The following is a 5,369-nucleotide window of genomic DNA, read 5'->3' as shown; positions in this document are numbered from 1 at the left end:
AACTGTCTCAAACAGGCACATATATAACAAATTAAAAACAAATATATGTATACACACACACAGACATACACAGTGTGCTCCAGATTACCTTAAATCATGCTGTGGGTCACGTCTGTTTGTTTGAGTGGTTTTAAGAAATTGTAAACAAGAAATAATATAAATCTTTAGCTTTCCTGTGGAAAGGCTCTTGGACATACTACTATCTAATCAATTTGTTTCTTAATTTCTTAAAGCCAGTACATTTGAAACATTCTTCCTAATAAAAATAGACCATGACATTTGTCTATTTTCTTTTCGGAGAAAGAAGATATAAACCCCATCTGTAAAATGTAAATAGCTTATTTTAGAATGACTCGAACATGTTTGAATAGCCATTGAAAAAGAATTTTAAAGACTTTTTAAATATTTTAATGACACTAGAAATTGATCATAAAGATGCATAATAATAATATTCAAAGTTCTGTATTGTTTTGTCACTTTCTTCAAAAAAATGGACTTTCACTCTTTGTCTTACTTTCTCTAGTATCACGCTATGAAACTCTGAAAATCGTTGAGAACGTAAGCACTGTTATTGCCGTAACCCACGTGGTAATAGACACGAAGTTACCCAGCCCCATAATGCATCACTCTCGACAAACAACACGTCAACTGAACAGAAGGAGAGTGGGAAGAAGTACGGCAGGACAGCGAGGACGCCAGTGACAAGGACAACAGTGATGTTGATCAAATCAACAACAAAGTAAGCTATCATCCTAAAAGAAATGTGGTGCTTAGGAAATTGCTGTGTGACACAAAGAAAACTAGTTTCTAACAAGTCTGGGTTTTTTAAAGATGAAAGTGGTGGTTTGTGTGTGTGTGTGTGTGTGTGTGTGTGTGTGTGTGTGTTTTGTTTTGTTTTTCTTTTTCCTGAGTCCATTTGGCATACTTCAACTTTGACCTGACAGAACTTTTAGGTTTTTGGAAGTACTTAGCCAATCAGCCACTATTTTGATAAATTATGACAAAAGCTTTTGATCAACATTATTAAAGGGCAAGGTGCTTCTCTTGCTGCTTTGGGGAGGTTTTGGGTCCGGCTAGATGCTGTCTGACCATACACACACACCTCCACCCTCGTCCTTTTATTTACTATTGGAAGTGGTTTTTCTAAACAAATTTTCTTCAATTTTCCCTAAGCTGTCTCTAAACTTCTTATAATTTTAAAAGCAGAATTAAAAGCAGTCTTGGAATTCCGAGCTTTATGTTGCAGAGAAGACTCGTACTGTAATTCTAAGGCGAAAGTATACTTTAACAATGCACTATCTTCTGATAGTGAACACCTGGGGGGATTTCTTTAGTATTGCCAGAGAATTGTTTAGCCTTTTATTCCTACTAGTTTTCAGAAAATAAATTTAAATAGTGAAAACTATTTAAACAGTACAAAGGTTTACTTTTCTTGGTTTTCTTCTTCCTTATTAGACCATTCCTTTTTAAAAACTATTTTTGGTTTTTCATTTACTTGCAGACATTGTTGGGGAAAGAGGCATTGAAAGAACATTATATACACTGGAAAAGAAAATGTAAGAGTTTAAGTTATCTGGGATGGGCACTAAAGGGAAGGACACAGGACAGTAAAATGATCAAGCACTTACTTCCCTTTCAGGGTCCATCAGACCCAGGTTTGAATTCCGGCTCTTCTGCTTATAAGCAGTATTCCCTGGAGTAATTGAATTAACTTGTGTTTGATGAGCCTGAAATGACAGTAAATATGGTTACTTATCCAGCAGAGATGTTACCACATTCTTTGTTTTGCTGGGATTGTTTTGTCTTTTTTTTTTTTTCTTAAGAAAATTTCAAGTTTTGTTTTGTTTTGTATAATATGGAATCGAAACCTCGGAACAAACCAGGACTTGGGCCGTGAGGCGGAGACTTTCTCCTTCACGTTTTTGGGTTACTGAGCAACTTGTCAGTAGATTGAAACAAAACAAACAAAAGACAACCTTTTGGTTACCTAAGTCTTCCCAAGGCAGGCGCTGGAACAACACAACCTTCGGTCAGATGCAAGCAATCCGGGCGTCCTAACCTCGGGCGGGACACCCGGAGTAGCTGCGCCGGTTCCCACGGCTGCCCTGCGCTTTTGTGCTGGTATGCCGAGCATCTGGACACTTGTGAATAGTGTCGGGAAGAGGAGGAGGAGGAAAGAGCAAGAATGGTAGGCTGGGAGGAGGTCAGCCAAAGTTGCACAGGGCAAACTTGAACATGCCGTTGGTGCAAACCCACGCAGCATTGATGTTCTTTAGGGGAACATCTGGTGGAAGCCCATGCTGGGGTCTTCACCACCTTGAGCGGGCCCACGACTCTGCCGATGATGCACCCATCTGGCTGGGCTGATGGTCCCACGCTGTGGTGCTGTGCTGGATTTTCTGCAACAGAAGGCTAGGCAACTTCTCCACAATGGCAGCTTTCCCCTGGGATTGCTCTCCCTCTCATGTAAGGCATGACGCATCAATATAAATTGCACCTATGGGGTTCTGGCGTTATGAAATCACTCGTAGTAATGCTGAATGAAGCTGAATCCAGTCTGCTCCCCAAATGACTTGATTCCCATTATGGATCACCACTGGGCCTCCCCTGAGACACACTGTTGACTCCAGAGTGGGCCAAATGGCCCTGGCCTATCCCCGGATCCTTGGCAAGCCAGTGCAGGATATGGGGGTGGGCGGTGATTAACCCATTGGTAGAACTGGTGGGACGACTAGGGCAGGCTGGGCTAGACCACATGGGGAGGGCCTGGAGATCCCCCATCTGGGTGGTCTGGCACAGGGGAGAAAGGCTGGGCCCCTGCATAGTATGGTGGGATAGGCGCCCGGCTGCCCCTCTTGTTTCCCCCCAATAGACCTGGCTCTGCCTAGCTTTTGGGGGATGGGGCCTAGGAATGCACAGTGGGGGCTCCAGGTGGCCCCCGCATGGCTCCTTCCACCCAACCCATCCCCCGAGCGCTAGCCCCAGCACTCACCCAGGGGCTGACACAGATTGGCTATTTTTTATTATCTGTTATGCATTGCATAAAATATCTAATGGAACTGGTGGTACAATATGATGACTTGAGATGACAGATAAATAGAAGGTAATTTTTTTGTTAGAATGTACAGTTGGGCTGTGGTGCAAATTATCAAAGCAATGACCTGATTCCATTCAGAAACTTCTAGATGTACCCTAAAGGAGAGAATCGGAAGACATTAAGAAACTGAGTTATCTATTGGCTACAGGTTGACACATGGAAGAAATGGCAAAGATGGAGAATTAATGTCCTAATCCTAATGTGTCAATTTCCCTTCAAGTGGAAAAAAGTATCTGGTTAACTGTGAAGCCCCTGTGTTCACAGAAGAAAGTTCCAAGTGTGGGGGACTGATCATGCTCAGAATCTCACCTCTTTGAGGGAAAAACGGCCTAATTCAATCCCTAAAGAGAAGCATTTTAATGAGTTAAGTTTAAAAATGCAAATTGCTATAGCACTAAGAAGTGAGAACTGAAAATTAGGAATGGAGAGAATTCAAAGCTTTTTTATTTCCATAGTAGGTCAACTCTTTTTCTTCTTTTGGGGTCTTATCCTCTTGGGTCTTCCTTTTGGGTTGTATCGTTCTGCTCACCTCTCCCTGGGAAGCCAGTATGTTTGGTGAACAAAAAGGATGAAGGTCTCCTCCCCTTGAGAGTTGCGGCCTAATATTTTTCCCACTTATACCAGAAGGGTAAGTGTGTAACAAAGTAACAGGCACAGAGATGGAGATTTGGGGCTGAAAACTCTTTTTGCACCTACTTTTTAGTCCACTGGGATCTGATCTTTCAACATTATCGAAGTGCTTCTCCAACTTAGCTGGCCATATGTGACAGGTGTGCTGGTATCCTCAAAGCCACGTGATCAACGTGCTACATTTTCCTGAAAGATCAGTAGGTGGGGGAGAACCATTTATATCACAATGAATATGGACACGTTATGACAGAATATTTGAAACTCACATAAATTTTTAAGATAGAAACAAGGCTTCAGGAGAATGTTACATGTTCAGTGTGATACATTAGACTTTGACTAGGGGTGATGGGGATGGTGTTAGGGAGGTCATGGAGGGGAGATGAGGGAAATGCTTGAAAGTCAATGTCCCGTATTAACAAATGGTACGTATTTGTCTATAGTGTACCCTTTAAACTGCATCTATTGGGAACCCAAGTCATTGTCATGGCCAAGACAGAAATATTCATCCTGGTCACCATCATCATGACCAAATATTATGTATGTAGTGATGCTTTGTAAAATATAAATCACAGAACAAATAGAAGGTTTTCTTTTTTAAGATTTATTTATTTATTTGAAAGAGAGAGAGAATGGGAGCATGGGAGTGGGCAGAGGGAGAGGGAGAGAGAAATTTAAGCAGACTCCACAAGGGGCCCGATCCTAGGCTTGATCTCACCACCCTGAGATCATAACCTGAGCTGAAACCGAGTCCAACGCTCGACGCTTGACTGACTCTGCCACCCAGATGCTCTGAAGTTTGTTTTTTTTTTTAATGGCTCATCTTTTGGTGCTTAATTTATAGCATTCTGGATTTGTTGATTTACGTTTGTTAGAGAGAACACCATTTAATTAAATATTTTTTATGGGACCTGTAAAAGTGTATACATATATATGTGTGTTTGTATAATTAGAATTTTTTCCTAAGAAAATTAGTTCTTTCCCTTTTGTAGTGCATTCTCAGATTAAACTATAGCACATGAATGGGCACCTAGGACTCAGAAATAATGGAATTACAGTGAGGATAACAGTTTCCTGTCCACAAGGTAAATCCACAATTGTTTGGATTCGTTTGTTTGTTTTCATCTGCTGATACTTCTCCATGAAGATTTTTATGAAACTTGTGGAAATAGAAAACTGGGAGAACTTCATTTGACAAGCAGATGCCTAAATTGTGTTTCTCTGCTCTTACAACATTTATAATGCCTTAAATGTTTAAGCATGCATAAGGTACAGGAAATTCTCAAAACGGTAAGAATTTGTTTAGGCTGATCTAATTGGTTTATTGGCTTAGTGACAAGAGCTTTTGAAAAGCACATGTGGAACATCTTAAGGATTATTATTCTTTTTAAGTCCCAAGTAAAATGGAGACGGTAGTGTGTTTGACAAGTATCTCTCTGAACTAAACAGGCACCACTGTGCAAATGTTCTTGCCTTCTAAGAATATGGTGCATGTGAGGGATTAACATCCGTCTCTTACAACTCGATATCTCCACGTAGGCTCATCTCACCTCTTTTATCACATTAATTGCCACCTAATGGCTCCTGAGTCTCTTTTGCTCTTCCACCTTCCCTGATCCGGCAGACAAATCTTTTTAAAAATAAA

The 5,369-nt window shown here is 40.9% G+C and overlaps 1 pseudogene; it reads right to left on the bottom strand.

Annotated features, from left to right (window-relative positions):
- Positions 1 to 2,204: 2,204 nt before the first annotated feature.
- On the bottom strand, positions 2,205 to 2,584 carry LOC100477045 (annotated as a pseudogene).
- Positions 2,585 to 5,369: the final 2,785 nt, after the last annotated feature.

Source organism: Ailuropoda melanoleuca, chromosome 7, assembly GCF_002007445.2.
Source record: "Ailuropoda melanoleuca isolate Jingjing chromosome 7, ASM200744v2, whole genome shotgun sequence".
Classification (NCBI taxonomy): Eukaryota; Metazoa; Chordata; class Mammalia; order Carnivora; family Ursidae; genus Ailuropoda; species Ailuropoda melanoleuca.
Note: the sequence above shows the minus strand (reverse complement) of the source record. Positions and strands in the feature narration are given on the sequence as shown.